The sequence below is a fragment of the Vanessa tameamea genome, chromosome 20, assembly GCF_037043105.1.
Source record: "Vanessa tameamea isolate UH-Manoa-2023 chromosome 20, ilVanTame1 primary haplotype, whole genome shotgun sequence".
Lineage (NCBI taxonomy): Eukaryota > Metazoa > Arthropoda > Insecta > Lepidoptera > Nymphalidae > Vanessa > Vanessa tameamea.
This window is the reverse complement of record NC_087328.1, coordinates 5522785-5544423: the sequence shown is the minus strand read 5'-3', so window position 1 is coordinate 5544423 and position 21639 is coordinate 5522785. Positions and strand designations below refer to the sequence as shown.

Genomic DNA, 21639 nt, shown 5'->3' with positions numbered 1-21639 from the left:
TAAATCATAATGATAATGAAGGCACGCATCAGACAGCTTTTAGCGAAATATATTTATATTCTCTCGAATAAAATTCTTTACATTTTTTAGATACGTGGAAATGAATGTTTTAATCTAAACGTTTGAATTTGTTTTTGTTTCTTCCAGGATATGAACGAAGTAAAGCATCGTGAAAAATCTTTAGAGATAAGAGTATAAGATTTACTAATCTGTTCGGCTTAACAAGTATGAATGAAACGTAGATTATATTTGATTTGCAATAGATATATGAATTGATATTTCTTTGGAGTTTTGCAAGAGAAAAAAGGTCATAATTAAAGTACGTCACGATACTTGCATTAAAGAACTTATAAAATATTTTTTAATTAAGGGTAACATACAGAAACTGTCAAAAAATTAATCAATTGATAAATTATTAGACAGATTGTACACAAAATAAAATAAAATTTATCAAAATGAATTTGGGCTCGTCCGGGATTTGAACCCGGGACCTCTCGCACCCTAAGCGAAAATCATACCCCTAGACCAACGAGCCAGATAACAGACTAATCCAAATTATCCATATGTTTTATTTGATAGTTATCTAAAGTGAAAGTTATTTTAGTAGAGACTGTACGTCACTTTGCTAGAGAACTATAGTAGCTGACGTCTAACTATTACGTGTGTAATGGAATGTCCATAATATTAATTATTTATTTCTATACACTAAAATGAAAAGTACACAAGTTTATCATTGATCTGATTATGTTGTTGTATGCTTCTTAAAAAATGCTGTCCTATAATAAAATAAAAATTAAAAAATAAAACATAAAAAGAACTTTTTCATAATTTTATAATTGTAAAAATGCAAGTATGCAGGTTCGTTTATCATTTTATGGTTTACTTAAAATATTCTAAACTATATCCAATGTAAGATATAGTTCAGAATTATTTAATCAGACGAATAGCATTAGAATATTAGAGGAATATACTGCAGATAGGGCTAATCCAAAGGGATGGCAAATTCGATACTAACGGATAGAGTTTAAGCTCTGGACAACTTTACAAGCTTTGCAAATTGTACAAAAAGGGATCTTAACGATATAATTTTAGTGTATTGACTATAATAAATGCCATAAATATGATGAAAATGACTCTAGCAAGTTTGTATGTTTCGATCCCTTGATGCCCTAAGTGGCGAACTGTTTTTTTATTGGGTATTCCGTTGTGCGAGGACATACCATGTTTCTGCGCCGGAGAGTCCCAAATACCTCACAATATGGAGTTTATCCAGTCAAGAAAAAAAATTGCCAGTGTTTATCGAAATGATGGTTATCAAAATATTTTGTAAGTAATGAAAACCAATAAATATATAAGAAGTAAAAAAAAAAAAAATTTAAAATCATTTTGTTAATAAGACTTTTTATTTTATTATTAGGATAGAAAGATGAGGGAGCGGTGGTCACCACTTCATCGTGTGGCAAATTAGCTCGCCGACATTCCTATTATAATAAAAAAAGTGATTTATAATAATCCCAGAAACAATATTATAGAACGCGATGTGTGTCACATTTTATCGCTGTATCAATAAAATGGGATCGAATATTATCGCTTCCTACTTTATTTTGTAACGATAGCCGTAGTTATTGCTTTTATAGATGTCACAATAACAACTTGTAGTTTCTATTAAAAAAACGATTAAACATAAATAAATCTGTATCCGACCTCTTTTAAAAAATGTTTATGAATGGGAAATTGGAACAGCTTCTTTTTTTAAAATTATATCATTGTTTTTGTTTTTAACATTTTTTTATCGGTAATCTGTACAATTGAAACTTGACTTAACTAAATAAACAGTTAGTCTTCATAACATGTAACGATCCTAGGATTATAAAGGCGAAAGTGCGTCTGTTTGGTTGTTTGGTACGCGTTTCCGTCTTAACTACTCAACCGAACATTATGAAATTTTGCATTACATTTTTACGGATGTAACGCAACACCGAAACAGGGGAACACTCAGGTGATAATTCATTTGGAAACTATTAGATAATAAAATATCGAACCAGTAAAATTAATGTTTAATTTTAATACAAAAAAGAAAATTTATAATTGAATAGAATATTTCGTCAATGTTATGCGCCCACCAATAATTTTACAATATTATCAAAAACAGTTATGAAAATAAATATTTTTCTAAATTCTGAATTCAGATTAAATAAATTGATACATAAATATCTACATCGTATATCGTCGACTTACAGGCGCAACAAGTTAATTTTTTACTTAGTAATTAAATAATGAATGCTTTTACGACATTACAAATATATTAATAACAAAATAAATTAAATAACTTTTACAATATTAAAGTTGTCTGTAACAAATGCCATGCGCATCGTTCGGCGCACCAAAGGCAGGCTGGCGCTCGCTTTATTCGCTAGTAGGGCCGAGGAGACCACCGCTACTGTGTCCCCGTGGCTCCCTTCCAGATATTTCGCGCGCAAAAACTCGTAACACGTATAACCAGCTACGAATATATGCGTGTAGTAAAAACATTTCGATATAATTACCGCGTATATCAATACATTTTTTTTTAATATGGGTTGAATTTATTACACATAACACAAAACGAATGCAAAACTTTTATCGGACTGTGTGATGTTAATTATGTAAGAATCACTAAATTTTATGGTTTGTGACGTTTGTTTTTTAGTAACACGGAAAGTAAATTTTGGAATGATTTCGTTTGAGGTAAGTAAATAAACATTATGTAATAATAATAACTAATCTATTTTTATTTATAAAATACTTTCTAGGATGTAACTTTACATTTTTTTCTTTTCGTACAAAGACAAAATGCAGTTATAGATTCACAGGTGAAAAAGACGTAGCGGTCTTTATATTGGCGTTCCAATATTTTTTAGTCGCTGCTCTAAAAAAGCACGAAGTTCTGGTAGAAGTTATGGCACTTTTTTGCACTTCCTATGCGAAGCGGGTAGCAAGCGTAATCTGAAAAAAATCGCCATTCCCTTAATATTGTTTGGAACACACACACATACAATTTACGTACATATTTATATGATGTACCTTTGTTCCTTTATATGTGTATCCCACATGGCCATTTGGTTTTATTAAGGAATTGGACAGGATTGAAATTATATTTTGATTTAAATTGTTTGCATTAAAGACTTGGAGTAGGTTACATTGGTTAACTTAGCTAATTACTTTTGATATTATTTCACATGACATGAGATATTTGAAAATATATTGACATCAAAATTTCATTGTGAATAGTGTGACATATTCTTCATTAATTATGTTGTTTCTTTTACTGACTGATTTTTGTTTATCTACTAGCATTATAATAAAATGAAAATAAATTAATGTACAGTTCAAGAGGTATTCCGTGCCTCGCATAGACGCAGTCGTTTTCTTTGTTATAAATAATAAGTATATTTTTAACATATTTATTAACTGAAGCTATAAATTTTTTATTATCTAAAAATAAGTTATTTATAGAATGTATTTAAAGATAAATAATAATTTCGGCAATTTCTCGGTATCGTTATTTTGCTTACAATGAAATATTTTTTATTCAGTTATGTATTGAAAGTAAAACATGTATTAAAAATTATTTCCAATCATTTGTTACGATCGAAGCAATAAATACGTATAATTATAAAAATAGGTATTCGAAAATTTATCTTATTTCTGGTATTAAAAGGTCAGGAAAAGTCTAAATATTTACGTTACGAAATAAAAGCTATCATTTAATATATAGGGATCAAAATTGAAGAATATTTACCGTATAAATCATGACCGCACCGAAAGGCAGCAAGAATGCTAGCAGCATTTTCCAGTTGAGTCGCAATTCCGATTTTCGAATAATGAACCAGTCCTTCTGTCACGAATGGGGGCAATAAGAGTGGATTTAATCTTAAAATTTTTGGCAATATAAAATCGTAGGGAAGAAACGAAGTATCATTTTGTTCTCACTCACAATTGGCTAGAGGAATTCAAACTTTTGTAACATGGAGTTCGGTATATATCGCCAATAAAGGCAGGTTTTGTGAATAAATGGTCGTATTATATTTAAACAGTAAAATGTTAACAATGCTAGTGAAATAGCTGACACTAAAATGGTCTCGTGATGAAAAGCCATAATTTACATACATGCTTGAAATTACACCAACATTACGACCTCGAATACGCATAAATATCTCTGAAAAGTCTCGCTGAAAAAACGCACACTAACTCGTAACTAGTTTTTCGATAGCAATAAATCAACAAAGAAAAATCGAATACCTACTACTAATAATTCGAGAATCTTCTATGTCTATCGAGCATCATCCGTAAACATGATCCGTCATACTAAAGCATATTAATATGAATTATATGTAAATAAAACCTTATGATATTCTAAAGATTTTTAATGAAATCATAAAGCTATGTGACTCATATTAATATTCAAGGTTAAATAAACGTTCCAGTACCAAAAACGAATCGTTGTGCTAAAGGATAGAATTCTCTATTAAATAATTTAAAAGGCTACGAATAAGATAGTAGGAAATGTAGGAAAAGAACAAATGTTTGTGTTCAAATTAGAAAATTTAAACCGTCTATATTCGAACTTTGAAAACAATGATATTTTGAATAAAGAACCTAGGCTTTTGTGAATCACCGTTTATTTGAAATCAGGTTCGATTTTTGAATTTAGTAAACGTATTTTTGTTAATCAGTCTGTATTTTACACCAATTTCGATTTACAGTTTCATTTGAGTAGTTAAGCTGAGTAACTGTTGCTGGTTCAACTCAATTATCTGCCACGAATTCAGCGTGTGCTGAAATGTATATTTAGTTGATTTGAAATTGATAGCGAATACTTAAATATGAACGGAGCTATGAAATCCGTTAGTAATATGAGTATGAATACATAGATTACTAACTATCTAATATATAGAATATCGTAATATTGAGTTTATAAAATTATATAAAGTAGTGTTTGCGGAGTTTCGAGAACATTCGATCATAAACATTATTGAATTTGCATATTTCATCAGATTATTTTATTGATAACACTTAAGCTCGCCAATAGCAACAATAAGAAAATCGGATTATCAGGTTGTCTATCAGAGTTACATAAGGTACTGATTTTAATTATTATTTTTTTCTATTTTTTATAGACAATTCATCACGTATGTAGATCATTAAATTAAAAGCAACCAGAGATTTTTAAAATATAAAAAATAATTATCGTCAATTTTATTGAACGAACTATCTATATATTTTTTTTAAGCGAAGTGCCTGATCGCCCGTTACTTTGCAGACAGTAGGCGAATGAAAGTTGGTCCGAAATAATTGTAAGACTTCAACCGTCTTCACATTTGGTATAGTACTTGTTACGTAACAATATAGGATGTATGACGAAAACAATTGTATTTTTCTTTATTACCATTTCTTAGATATTTTTGTTCGTTTAATTACTGACAAACTTTGTAAATAGAGCGGAAGGAACTTCGTTAGAACCTGGTCTCGCAACACCTTTATGTTAGTTTAATGTGATAAAATTCGAATTCTAGTCTATGTAACATTTGGACATGTATATGTAAATCAGAGATACAATACTGATATTTTATTTATATTTATATTAAGAACGTTGCGAGGTTTGTTTTATTAATAAATTAATCTTATATACTAATACTTATTCATTGCGGAGTGGTTAGGGATCTAACAGCTTTACATCGGAAATTACAATTATAATCGGAACCCGTACACATCGGTAAAGATGTATACGGGTTCCGATTAATACAATACCGGACACATGACACCTCAACGGTGCTCACCTTTGGGCTTTATTTATTTAATGTTTATAATTAATTTCTTGCGCAGCCATGGATCGTATTGTGAGGAAATCTAAATGCGTCGGATGAAATATGATAGAAATAAGTTCTAAGCCTCTCCTATAGTGCCACCCGATGGTAAGTTGCCACTTACCATCGGGTGGCCATAGATAATGGCGCGGTAAGAAATATTAAATATTTCTACATCGACATTGCGCTACCAACCTTGGCAACTAAGATGTTACGTCCCGTATGACTGCAGTTACGCTGGCTCACTCACCCTTCAAAGTGTTATAGACGATACCGAGTACTGATGTTTGGCGGTAGAATATCTAAAGAGAGGGCGAAAAGTAGGGCTAGTAGCTAGGAAATGTCTGACTGCTACTAGTCCTAGTATGCCTAGCCTAGCAGTGAGACATTTCATAGATGTTACTTCACTTAGTATTTCTAATTTACACGCAGTTTATATCGTCTTAGGACATAAATGTAATTAGATCATATTGGCTTCTTTCAAATCGTAACGAAACTAAAATTCCCATTTTCACCAGATAAGAGAAAATTATAATGGAATAAATTTCTTTAGAAATAGCTGATACTGAGATGATTCTGCTATTTCTAGATTGAATGAATGAAACCCTATTATTTATTCCATTTTAACATTGACTCCATTTTATTGACGTCGTTTAAATAATTTAAACGAAATACAACGATTTTAATAAATAAACATGTCTATGAAGGAGACATGTTTGTATTGACGATTTAAGTTCTTCATATAAAGGGACCTTTTTAATTCATTCATTTCATAAAAGCTTTTTGGAGAAGTCCCAAAGAAAAATCTTGGCATACAATATTGGCTTACAATCCACCGTCTCCGATTTGAGCTTAAGATGAATTGAAGTCGAACCACAGGAGACTCTATACGCCGGACACGTACAATTATTATTATATTATTTATTTATCTAAAAGAACCGATTGATAAAATGACTATTTTATAATATAGCAGCATATTTTTATAAGAAAAAAGTTATATGTTAATGAAGATACTTTTATATTAAAAAAAATGCATACCGATTTAATTACAAACGCGACGGACTCCATCTTCGTTCCCATGGTTGACGTATAGACGATGCAAGAAACAGTAAATTCTTTTTTATCTCATGAATGTCTCAAACTCAAACTCAAATTCCTTTGTTCAACATAGAAACATTACACTTTCTTATTGATGGTCAAATTAAACATTACCATTCATGTCTATATGATATGTCATTTAAATAAAATAAAAAATTGATCTCAAAAAATCTATCTTGAATTCAAAGATTCCACCAATTCGGAATGTGTATTCTACTGCGAAAAACAAATAAGTACCTTATTTGTTACTTTTTAAAATAATATTCACAAATTTTAATATAAAACCTCAAGACACATTATTAATGTTGTTGAATATAGAACAACACTAAATATTCGATATTTAAAACAATATCCAACCCGTCTATTTCTACAATAAATTGATGGCTTCTTGTTAATTTAAAACCAACTATAAAGAACCAAGTAAAAAAAAAAAGTACGTACATCGGAATTTCTATTACAGCACATAAAACGAAAATTAAGTTTTACATAAACGTATAAAATGTTTCTTGAACAAATAGCTTAGTTGGAGAAACTACACGCATACGTCTTAACAACTCCTTCGCAGACTAACCCCACGGGACAAAAGCAATGGGACCACTTTTGTCAACCCTACTCTTATCTCGAATGCGCGTAAACGCTATTTCTTGTAGTATCACTCACTGACGTCATAGAAAGATTTACACGCGGATCGATATAAGCCGAGAGGCTCTACGTTGGCAGAAAGCCAAATTATTTTTGCCAAATTCGCGACTTGTGAGTAATAAATCCAAATGAAGGTTGCTCTACCACTTATTCTAGCGAATCGATATACGTTCTGGACTATATTTTATCATATCGCGTTCTTGCTGATTGTTAAAATGCTTACTTCTGCTTCGTACAATCTTTCTTTCGAGTTTGGACTAGGGTCGCTGTTATAGATAATATCATATATTATATTGTATTATTGTTATATTTGGGTCTAATCTAACATATACAATGGATTTTATTATATCTGTTTAAGATAAAAGGCTTGAACAATCTTGACCGTTAGTATGTATTAGAAGAGACGCAGCGCAACTATTTATATGCTGATTTTCATGCCAATTGGTATATATATGTTGGAGCCAACTAATTTAATTAACCTTTTAATTAACAGCCTAGCTATTCTCAATACTTTACGGAGGACATTTTGGCGAATGCCATTCAGAAAGCTGGTTGAACGGCGCCGCTTAGTAAAATAGCTAGGCTGTTAATTGAATGGCTAATTAGTCCTGCGATATATACACAGGCATATTATTAAAAAAATAAAATACTCATGCTTGGTTTTGTTCATATTTTTCTCAATTCGTTTATCTGATTGCGTTGAAATTTTGTACAGTTTTTGTTTATAATTGCGCGAAGGCATCTGGTTAAGTACAATACACGTGTAAATGGTAGAGCGGGAAACGTAATTTTGTGTTTGAAATAATTTTACGAAAAATTGTGAACACAAACCGGTCATTAATTAGTGCCAAGTAAAAAGTACCATAAGTACGTAAGCCATTGTAGAATTGCTATATAGACAATGTATCTATATATTTATATATATTTATAGCAAGCCGTTGTAACAATGCCTCATTTTAAGAAATGACTAATATTTCTATTTACCCTTACAATTAAACTTGAATGCCTTTTTTTCCGCTGGAAAAATGCATGACGCGTTTCCCGCACATGATGGGGGGGGGGGTACGTGTATTATAATATTAATTTATTCTATCTTGCTTACAATTAAAATAATTAGTCTCATTAAGTGTATTCAATATACATACGAATACTACAATATACAAATACACTTAATATACATCAAGTATTTTAAATAACAACATAAACGGAAACGACGTAAGAGATTTCCATTGGAATTGTAAGACAATTATAAGTCTATAATTTTCACTAATTATGTCAAATATATTGTTAATTTAATTAAATTGAATATTATATAACATTTACATTTAGTCTGTATTCAAAGAAAATATTATAAAACCTCTTACACAAGATTTAAGATAAAACTAGATTTTTTTCATCCAATATAACAATAGCTACGTACAAGATCTGTGTAAAACTCTTTAAGCAGTTTCATTATCTGAGGTACCAGCAACATTATATTTTGTACTCGATAAAGATTCTCTTCTAATCGGAATTGAGATGCTATCGGAGTAAGATTTATATGTTGAATTAATGAAGTAAATTTTCTTGCAAGTTTTTATTTGAGACCATTATAGTTTTCAGTCTTTTTAATACGTTGCATATGTGTATAGTTACAAACTCTCTTTCAGACATCAGCAATTTAACAGTCGAAAGAAAAAGACAAAGCATCGTGTCAACGGCCTCGGTTGTGTACCACACACTCTTTCTCTGATAAGTAATTTAGAATTTTACTTTAATTTGTTTATACACGACGGATTTTGCTTCGTTTAGATTTATATTATGGGGAGGATAAATGAATCGTATTTTCGCCGACATCGTTAAACTGAATTCGCTTCGATCTTTGGCATATTTTTGTTTGACAATAAATTATGTTTCAATGTTATAGCTGTGTGATAAATTTTAGGAAGTGGAGTATAAATCTGAAAACCTCTTGTAACTAGAAAAGAAGGGTTTTCCCCTACACTAAGTTATAACCAGTAAATAACCCTCTGCTGGCCGAAGGCCAGGCATTTTCTATTCAAGAGCAAGAATCTAAGTGAAAACCTACTCATTTTATAAAGGATACGGTCATTATTTATTTCTAAGCAAAAACTGTTTATTCGTTTCATATCTAGTTTTATTTTAAAGCTTTAGATAGCTGCACTACGCTCTTTAAATTTAATCTCAATAAACCGAGGCTGCGAGTAAGATCACATTAGTGATAATATAAGGCCATATATACATGCAATGATCATACAATACATGATCGATCGTCAAGATAACCTTAGGAGCTAAGATGTTATATCCCTTGTACCTGTAGTTTACTGGCTCACTCACTTTCAAACTGGAACACAATAATACTAAGCATTGTTAATTACTAAGTACCCACATAAGCTCGCACAAAGCCCTACCACCAAATACAGACAGGACAACATTTATTGTGTTATATAATTGTGAATATTATTAAAAAGGGTCATTATAATAAGTATTTATATAACTTATAACTGATTTAACTGAAGCAGTTATTTCATGAGTCAATTATATCAGCTCCACATAAGGCGGACATTTCGACAGTAATAAAAATATAATACGATTGTAAACCTCATCAGTTCCATTAAAGGTTATTTAAGAGCGCATTAAAGTCATCTGGAAGCTTTTATCGTCACTCGATTAAAATAAAACATTCATCTCTTTTAAATAAAATATAATGTTATATAATATAATAATATACGATTTAATAAAAATTCTGACAATGACATATCAAACATTTAGTTCACAATTAAAAATAAAAATGTTTCACGTAATATTATGAATAGACAAAGGCAGTTCAGTGACTGTTTTTCTCTGTTTGTCAAATGATGTTTTAAATTATTTTTTATGAAAAAAATGTTAACAAGTAAATTCGTATATATTTTCCCCAAATTTTTGTTAACAGTTATTACTGCAATCACACCGATAATTTCGATTCGGTGCGAACACTAGTCTTATGAAATTGCCAATAATTACGTACAACTGAAAGGCACGTACACAAAGTTTGTATTACTTTTAATAAAAAGTGTGTACGTCATAACTCAAAGGTACGTCATAATCTATTTTTACCTGAATATTGTTACATAAAAAAATATTTTTATTATTTTAACTTTTTTTTAAATTATATAAAACGTCACAAAAGTGTCAATTCGTTAAAATCCGTGCCGTTAACCCATTTCCCACTTCCCATATATCGGTATTGCTAGTCCAATACATCATTTTGGCATTTTCTTTGAATTTAAATAATAAAATAAATTACATTTATTTTATCAGTGCAGTGAAATAATTATTACAATTAGATTTTACTATCTAATTCGTTTGTTGTATTTGTTTGGAAGTCATTTCGCATCGTTTCAGATTAATTTATTAGCTGATATCCAATTTAAAGGTTTATTTGTATGGAAATGCCTTATAATTGGCTTTTATTAAATAAAATAATTATTCCATAATTATTTCCTTGATTTAAATATGGATATAATTCCTATTTGATTTAGGGTATTTTTGGCAGTGATTCTGGCCACACTCCCGCACCTTTCAAAGTTTCAAGAACTTTTAACAATGCTTAGTATTTTTAAATCTTCGGTTTAACACCGAATTCAAATTTCATATTCGATATACTGAATATATCGAATATATTTATAATGAAGTTTTGAAGTTTGATAAAAACATTATACAACATATATCTACCGACTTTAAAAAAAAATATTTTTGACCCATTGGAATGTTTCTCCGGAGTTGAAATCATCATTTAAAGTAAGCAGGTCTTTAAACCTCCGAAAGGAGGTTTTTTTTTACCCACCACATGGATTTGAAATATTAAGTGTGGACGGCTGCAGTTTCCTGGTTGAGTGTGTCCAGATAGCTGCTGGTGCAACTCCAATGATGGCATGCCTGTTCCGTTAGATATGTACAATATCCACATGTAGCTGGAAATTTGGTGATGTACCCACTCTAATTTTTTATATAAACTTAGTTACACCGGCCTGTGTACAACGGTGTACTAAATAATTAAATATACAATCTTGGAATCGTCAGTGGCGCCTAAATTTTAATATTTAATAAGATAAATTATAACACATTGAATTTTCAAACATTCCTTTTATCCCAAGTGACCCACGCTGAGTCTAGCTGGCATATTTTTTAATTATCCATATTACTAAACTGTAAAAAAGCTGTAACTAAATTAAGTAACAAAAGCTGTAACTAAACTTATTGTAAATTTATAAATTTTATATAACAACACTGTTTTCTTCAAATCCATACCCACAGTAAAATGGTAACAATATATTTCAACGAACAGGCGTATAAAATTATATAAGCGTGAAATATATTATAAGGGCGAAGAAAAATATTAGCAATACGGAGAAGTAAGTCTTCTAAGTTTAAATTTATTACTCTGATAATACCGAACCTTTATTATCAGAGTGACCTTGAAATGATATTTAAAATTTTCTATCTAAAGACAACTGTGTAGGCGAGTAAAAGGTCAAAGGCGGTATATTTAGAGGTAGCACATAGACAAATATGGTATCCCACTACAGATAGTTGATTTAATCTGTGGTTTCTACGTAGATTTTGTAAGCATAGTATATTCTTTGCGAAATTATCTTAGGAATATGGATGTCGTTGAGTACAAGGTCACTCAGATATCCTTGCGTCACTTCCGGGCACACTATGGGAGCCATATTCGTTCGGATATTCTGTTGTTGCTGAATAACAAAATTATTAGGATTATTGTACATCAAATATAAAAATACTATTGAAAGTAATGAAAGCATTCTGACCTATATTATGATAAAATGTTGGATTTTGTTTACGAAAGGTAACATATATATATATTTATATGAGAGTATGTAACAATAAACAAAATAAATATATTATGAATTCTCAGCAAAAATATAATACCAAAAGAAAGAGTTATTTTGATCAAATTTTGCATAATTAATAAATATTTTAATAACTGGAATAGGTAATATATATTATAAAAAAGTAACTATCAATGAAAAGATATTTTTAAAGCCAACAATATTTTTAAATGAAAAAAATGAACAATATTATGTCCTACAATTATCTTCAAGTACGGATTTTGGAACGAAGTTTTTACAGTAGAGTTAACTGGCAGAAATTGTCACGTAAGGAAAAGCGTTATGCGGCATAACGCTTGAGTTAGGGCGTAACTTATGCCCCGTCTTTCCCACTCTTTTTTATGTAACATTATTTAAACTTAGTTTTTGTTATTGTTTTAAATCACAAGATATTTTTAATAACATTTTTATTTCTTGTTATTTAATATTCTCAAACGTTGTTAATTTATGTCTTTCATCTCATATATAATATATATCGATAGCAACTTCGTTCCAAGCGGGTGTCCCTCGACAATTCTCTTTTTTAACACGCTTATATTAGCTTAAATTGTAACTATGTATGTAAGAAAATCTTGGAATCTTAATTTGACTCACTTCCCGGTCTTCGATTAGGATGAAATTATGCACACGGTCTGAGTTCTGATGACAATACATGACTAGCTAAGAAACGTCATTACAAATCCAATATGGCGGCCTCCCCAAGATGGCGGACTGGCTGTTTGAAATTCACCCCCATAATATAGGTATCAAATGAAAGGGTTTGCTGTCAGGAATACGAAAAAAATAGTCACGTGACTTAAATCCAACATGGCGGACATTCAAGATGGCGGATTGGCTATTTGAAATGCACCTCCATGATATGAGTATTAAATGAAAGGGTTTGCTTTTGTAATTTTTAGTCCGTGCTAAAAGCGTGTTTTTTAGTTTTTTAAGCTATTAATTTATTTTATATAATATTATAAAAACAAGGGCAGATAAACAAACAGCCTAAAAATATTATCGTAATTTCAAGCATCTTCGGTAAATATGTAAATAAATATATATAAAATGAAATATTATTTAATCTATATTTTCATGATAATAATATTGAAGATAACATAATTATATTCAGTTTTGTATAACTATATGAATATTCATACACATACATTAATTCCTTACAATTTGACATTCATACTTGTTTCATAAAAATAGTTTTTACAGTAAACTGGGTTATTGCTCACAAAGTGAACTTAATGGATTTAAAACCTGCTTGTACAGTATGTAAATATAATAAAACCTATTTGTTCCTAAAAAAATTCAGTGTTACAATTAAAAAAGTGTTATTGTACAATTTTTAATTTAAAAATGTACATTTCATTTGAAGGCTGAAGCATTTATACAGATATTACATTCCAAAACTTCGACTGATGGACGATATAACTACAGCCGTTTTGATCATTCCATAAACACATACTTCTAGTATTCCTTTTCATATTAATTATAATTTAGTTGAAGTGGAGGTTATAATTTTACACCATTAATAAGATTTGTACCATTTATGTCAATTTATATACCCTTAAGCTTTCAGTATATAGCGCGACAAAGCACAAACGCGTCAGAAAAATACAGATACACCAAGAGAACGAACAGCATATCTGTCGAGATATAAATATAAGTAGAAAAATTGTTACTTATATTAATCTTCCTGATGAATTTAATTGATTTCATTTTGAAATAACGAATAAGCGTGATAAAAAATGTGGAAAATGTTGAACTATTTGCCCCTTAAAATGTAATTCTTACAAACAACACAATAAAATTGATGTTGTTTATGATTCTGTTATTCACTTAAAATTGTATACAAATAAAAACGAATTTATCATTTGAAATAGAAGTATCAAAACTTCTGCAAAATTTTTATGCACAAATCTAAAGTATTATTCAAGACAAGTGGGTGGCAATGATGAAAATCGATGAAACATGGCGCCTGATAGACTGATGGCTTTCTACGAAACAGTTTTCATAGATTAATTGAAATTGTAAATACTTAATTTACTACTTTTAATAATGGTTTTCTATTATTTTCATGCCACATACACTTCATATGAATCTCAATTGAAGAATATGGGTTCAAACCCCGGCAAACATTACTGAATTTTCATATCAAAACCGCGAGAAAAACTTTTTTGATAGGATGAAAATCTTCCATGTATATTCAACAATTCATATGTGAGCAACGTGGTGGAATGAGCTCCAATCTTTCCCCTCGAAAGTAGAGGAGGCATTTTATAGGCTGTTAATTTATTTAATTTTTTATTTTACTTTTGAACATGTTAAACTGATAACGCGTCTAAGAAGAATTAATGACCGATAAAGTAAAAATAATTTGAGAAGTATACAAAATATATCGTGTTGTTTTATTCACAAATTATTGACTCGCAAAATATTATAATTTGGTCCCTTTTCATATCGAATAACGGTAAGCTGAAGATTTTGAAATTCAATATTCCGACTATCAGCTGAAATGTGTTTTACATTTTCAGTAAATTCTTCTATTCCTGCCTTGCAGGTCTAGTGGATTATAAGGCTGCTGATCTTGTGGTCCTAGGTTTCAACACCGGGTCTGATTGATAAAAGTTTGGATTTTGGGAGACGTTAGTGTTAACATCTCCTGCTTCGAGCACGTAAAGTCACCCGTCCTTCGAGAAAGCACTTTCCGGTCATGTCTGGTTTTCCGCCCAATGTGGTGTGGGTGACGAAATAGAGAGAGCACTTGTACTTTCGCCCACGCGTGTGAATGAGATTTATGCTTTTATTGTTCTTATGTGAGGAAATCCACGTGGACATTCTCAAATAATCAGCAATTTTATGCAACATAATATGTTAAAAAAAAAAACATTTTAAAAATACATCATTGGACTGCGACCTATGATTGTAAGGTTAAAAAAACCGTTAAAGATTGTTAGTGGTCTAAAGATTATTATAGCATTAACGACTTTATAGATAATAGCACGCCTTGGGAATGAAACGATCGCCTCCAGGCCGTGTCAAAAATTAATATTTTGTAATTTTTAACACAAATTTAAGACAAGCTAAAAATATATATCCCGCTGTTTCTTTCGGTTCTTCTCACATCTAAAGTGTTTCTTTTACGGACCGTTGGTAGATTTTTTACAATTAATAAGAAAGTATAATGCTTCTATGTTGAATAAAGATATTTTAATTAGAAATGTTACTATTTTTTTTAAGTATTTCGGGTACAGTGCAAATAAATCACTTCTTATTTTCACAGAGGGCATTTGATTATCCACAAGTTCATAACATTATTCTATACTGTATGTATATAGCTGTATAATTGATTATATCAAGTTTTCATTTAAGGTTTTTAGTTCAGACTAACAAAACTTCTGTCCTCTAGGTGCTCGTAAGACCTTTGAAACAAAACTTTTACAGCATTTGAAATTAGTTCAGAACAAGAAAGGATTTTTCTTATCGTACTGACCTAAAAAAAGATTAAAGGTCATTTAGTTTGTAATAATTTATGTGAACTAGAACTTATAGTAAAAACTTTGATATACTTTACTTTCTTGGAATAATGGCGATTGAAGCTTTTCCAATCTTCTGTTTTATTTAGGAAATATTGCTTGTAAATAATGACACATAAATTTTCGTATGTGTACATAAATTGATTGTGGATTCAAGGCCTGACTCTATTTGTGTTTATAATTTATCACGTGTCAATGCTGAAGAGAAAACACACTGTACTCTAAATTACATACAGTAATGTACACTACAGTACTCTAAATTCCTTCTCACCAATGCCATTGTACATAACAATTTTTGTAGCTGTTTGCTTGAAGTTCTTAGATTCTCTTATTAAAAATCCTAATATTATTGATGCCTTGAAGACTAAGACTTCAATATGTTTATCGAATTTAAGTTTTTGGTCAAAATTTATACCCAGATCCCGAATAATTTCTACCTCTTTAAGTACTTCCCCGTTTATATTATATACTGTCGGTTTTTTATATTTGTTTTTTGTGAATTTAATATGTTTACATTTTGCTACATTTAAAGCCATTTTGTTTTTTGTGCACCACTCTGCAAGTCTATCACTCATCACTCATCATTTACCGATATCGTTTATAAAAATTGTAAACAATTGTGGTTCTAGATGGGAACCCTGCGGGATACCAGGCAAAACCTGAAAGGAATTGGAAGTATAACCATTTACCACTACTCTAGCATTGCGATTGATCAGATAATAATCAAACCAACTAAGCAAAGAATTCGATATCCCGTAAGATTTTAATTTGTCTAATAGAATAACATGATTTACAGTATCGAAGGCCTTACTGAAGTCGGTGTACATCATATTGCTCTGGAATAATATAGGAGGAATATTGTCCGGTCCAGAACCCTTTTTTATATCAAGCTTTTTGAGTTTTTATTTTTACTTTTCATATGAATACACTCTTTTTTTAAAGTATGTATTCTTGTGACTGTCTGGTTTAACTCTAGTGGTTCTGTATATTCCAAGGCCTTGTGGTTCCATAATATGTACGGTTTACTTTTGGAAAAGCTATTGTCGTCTGGACTTCTTTAAGTTGATCTCTCATGTTGATTTAAATAAAATAGTTTCATATTAATAAAAATATACTACTGAATGTCATAAACATTTATTGGATTTTGCCATTCAACTTACATGTTTTCGCATTCCCATCGAGACGTCGTAAAATAGAAATATCTCAACTTACGTAGCAACTTTTGCACTGATGAGCTAGCAGTATGATATATTTATATACTAAACACCCATAAAAATGAAAAAGGTTATATGTACTTATACTGAATATTTAAATTGAAATTTTGAAGTGTCTAAGATAACTTTATATTGTGAGCTACACAGAGTTCTAGGTATTTTTCAAATTACTATAATAATTCAAAATAAGGTTTTAAAATATTTATTAATTTAATGTTTGAAGTAACTATGTACAAAAGTACATAGTTACTCGTAGAAATCATGACCAGATGGAATGGTGGCAAGAATACTAGCCGTATAGTTCCGTTGAATCGTAATTAAAATTTTCTTCGTGAAAAATGGTCCAGTCTTTTGACACCAGTATAACTGTTATACAATTATACCAAGCATTTCAACTGCAAACAGCACAAAAATATAATTTGGAATAAGAGAAAAATATGTGTTTTCGTTTGTTCGTTTTAGAATTTTCACGCCAGCTTTTAAGATTACTTACTCGATGTGACCAAGACGGGACCAAAGACCAACCAGTGGCAATTTATGTCTGTGTCATTTCTCAATTCTCTTACCTGTTCCTGTCACCTAAGAACTCGTGTGTTGTCTGGTCTTTGCTTGCATTAAGAGCTGGTAGATAAAAGGAAGTATCAACCTGATAAATAATGGACTAACTACAAATGTCTTGTTTACATAAAATCTTGTCTTTTTGTATACATAACAAGATACCCAACGAGGTTTAACCCCCGTTAAACATTACAGCTCTTTTCTGTAAAAAATTCTAGTCAATATTTTTTTTTAACAAACAAACAAACATTTTTATATATTAGTATGTGAATGATGATATATTTTTCTGATTAAAGATCAGTTCCATGCACACGCTCCACTCGTAAATGTAACGTAGTGTAAGTAATATATTATGCAATAAAAAACAACACAAACCTCGAAATATTTTCCTTCGAAACTTATTTATGGACCTTAAATATTAATATGGTTATATTTTATAAGAAACGTTACGACCGTCGAAACTTATGAAAGCACATAAAAGAAATGGTCCATTTTTTAACAAAACAAAACGTTCGAGGATCCGTATTTTTTGGAAAATTAAGATATTACACACATTTGCGACAGTTCGCTGTGCAATTTATGAGTCATAATGTCGTGGAAGTGGGAAATAGTTCGCAGGCCGACTGTTCCCAGAAAAAATGTAATTTAATCTTTTTTTATGTTATTTCTTGTTTGCGAAAATATTAGAATACACAAAAAGTTTTTTATTTACAATTGGTAGGCAGACTGGCAAATGGTCCTCTGATGGTAAGTGGTGACCAGCGCCCATATAGACATTGATGCTGTAAGAAATATTAACAATTTTTTACATGACCATCAAACTTAGGAACTAAGGAGATTTGTCCCCTTTGCCTGTAATAACATTGCCTCACTTATCCTTTAAAGCGGAACACAATAATACTATGTATAGCCTTTTAGCGATTGAATAAGTACCAACCAAGTTACTTTGAGTAGCCTTGCATCTTATTCATGTTCTAGAAGTTATCAATTTGATAAACAAAAAAAAATAAATATAAAATTCATTTTGTTTTTAATTGAATTTTATCAGTCGAATCTGATTTAATATAAAACTACTTCATTACTGTTATACAAAATGAAATGAGAATCATCTATAATCACTTAAGCTCGACATATTTATCGTCAGTTTCATATTGTTCTAGAATGGATAAAATTGATTTAACCTTATGGCAGTTAGTAATGATCCTGCACTTAATTACAAGAGTTATACTTCCACAATAAATCAGCTTTAATGTTTTAAAACTTTATATTCGTATGTAAGTAAGATGTAATATTTTTGTTAAAGTCCAATAAATTATTCATTTGTTTTTGTAGTTAGTGTTTCGATTTGCAACGTCCATTACGTGGGCTTATAGAAAAAACTCTTTGAATATAATATAAATGCAAAAGTGAGTTTTTTTAATATTTTATTATCCGTTACGACTTAGCGCACTAGCGTTCATAGCGCAATGGTTTAAAGACGATGCAAAAACTCGCAGGGTACGATCTTTGGGCTATTATAGTCCTCAGTACTAAGTTGTTCCTTAATTATTACTTAAATCATATATATATATATACATATATGTTAAATGTTATAATTGCTTATATTTATTGACAATAGATTATATATGATATCAGAATAAATTAACAGAAAAAACATATATATTGTTAGCATTAATTTTAATGAAATTTAAATAAGCTTTCATAAAATATTTATCACAAAATTTAATAATTTTCTGAATGTAAATGTATGGTATGAAAAACATTTTCGACGTACTCGTAGAGTGATATGCTTTGTTTTTTTTTTTGTGTGACTATCGCGCTATTTACATGCAGTAAAAATGTTAAAAATTAAACGCGCGCTCATCGCAGACCGCGTGGCTTTTCTTGTTCCAGTTTCAAAAAGTTTATTGATTAACCATTTTTTATAAATTAAATTTAAATGTTCGAGTAAATAGTTCGAATAAATATAAAACTTTTCTTACTATCTGTTGAAATGGATACTTTAATTGAGATCTTTATTTATCAAATCTCATCTTTCTACAATATATTTTTTTAATATTATTATTATTTTTCAACAGACGTGCTGTCCGTGCTGTTGTTATAGCTTATTAAATTTTGATTATGTTATTTAAATGTGTCTGAATTTTATTGCCAGGCAGTATCAACATCTGTATTAAAATGATAACTTCTTATGGGAGGGTAAACCGCTTCGTTACGTAACGCGTTACGGCGCTAGTCTGTCTGGCTATGTCCCTTTCTCTTACGCATACAGCAGCGATTAGTTTAAGCTATCACTTCTGTCGGGCGTCCCGAGACGCATACGTATTTTTTTTGTACATTATGTATACAAGCTACCGTGACGTCACATTTCATAAAAAAAAATAACGTGTTTCAGTGAGCTGCATACAATAATATTCACACTTTAATTAAAAAAATATGTTTATAACAAAGACATGTATAATTCGAATTCAAATAGTTGAAACCGCGTAGTACACTTGATTTCATATTCATTAAAAATCCGTCGCCTATAAAGAGACCCGGCACAAAATCAACCTATATTGTGGCCTTTGATACAAAATAGAAATCCCAATATTAATTAAAATGTTCCAATTGGTATTTTCACAGAAAAACTCTGTGTACCTACTTATTTAAAATATATGTAGTTGGCCTATTTATATTTGCGGGGACATTTATTATCAGTTTGCCCAGCTGATGTCCACAGGTGGTTCTTAGCTGGGCAAAGATACTGATATTTCCCACATGTCTAATAACTAAGCTAATCCTTCTCGATGTAGTCCAGTTCATTTCATGTATCACCTACGTCGAAACTAATAAAAATGCATTTAAATTCTTTTAAAGTATTCAAATTATTAATAATCAAGTGTATTTGTAGTTTAAATAAAAGCGATATTTAATTATCTCAAAGTATAATTAAAATTGTGGTAAATATATATCAGCCCTTACAACCTAATTCCTACGTATTATATATTTGCTGAAACTAATTCAAATACCTACTGCTTTTGTAAATGAGTTCATTCACATCATGATATGACACTCGCCTTTATAATTAATTACCTTAAAACCCGGCAATATATTATGATATAGAAATATGTGAGCGATATCCGGTAGGGATTATTTTTCAAAATATATTTACTTGGTAGGGCTTTATGCACGTCCGTCTGGGTAAGGTCATCAGATATTCTAGAGCCAAACAGTAATGCTTAGTGTTATTGTGTTCCAGTTTTAAAGGCGAGTGAGCGAGTGTTACTACAGGCATAAGGGATATAACATTTAAGCTCCCAATGTTGGTGGCACATTGGCGATGTAAGGAATGCTTAATATTTTTTACAGCGCCAATGTCTATTGGCTTTGGTAGCCACTTACCATCGGGTGCCCAATTTGGCCGTCCGCTTATCTATATTGAGAAAGCAAAATACCGTATCTCTAATTTATTCACTATGTGATGGTCACATTAACAGTCTGTAAATTTCTTACTGCTGGGCTAAGGTCTCCTCTTCCTTTGAGAAGGTTTGGATTATATTCCACCTCACTGCTCCAAAGCGGTTTGGTGGATACTCATGTGGCAGAATATCGTCGAAATTAGACAGATGCAGGTTTCCTTATGATGTTTTCCTTCACCGACGAGCACGGGATGGATTATAAAAACAAATTAAGCACATGAAAATTCAGTGGTGCTTGTCTGGGTTTGAACCCGCAATCATCGGTTAAGTTGCACGTGTTCTAACCACTGGGCCATCTCGGCTCTACTCTGCATACTCTGTGATAGTTTTGACAATAGTGGTCAGGTATTTTAATGAATGTTAAAATTATTGTAACACTTGGAAGAGTAGGTTTTAAGGCC

At 30.6% G+C, this 21639-nt stretch overlaps 1 protein-coding gene and 1 non-coding gene across 3 annotated transcripts in view; one reads left to right on the top strand and one right to left on the bottom strand.

The window, feature by feature from the left end:
- Positions 1-463: 463 nt before the first annotated feature.
- On the bottom strand, positions 464-535 carry Trnap-agg (transfer RNA proline (anticodon AGG)). The gene has a single exon. It is a non-coding gene; the product is annotated as a tRNA-Pro (tRNA).
- Positions 536-2430: 1895 nt separating this feature from the next.
- LOC113401556 (dopamine receptor 2-like) overlaps positions 2431-21639 on the top strand; it is a 160834-nt gene continuing 141625 nt past the window's right edge. For both annotated transcript variants that reach the window (XM_026641509.2, XM_026641508.2), the window contains exon 1: positions 2431-2727. The gene's annotated coding sequence lies outside the window, so the exon portion shown is untranslated. The remainder of the gene's footprint in view (positions 2728-21639) is intronic.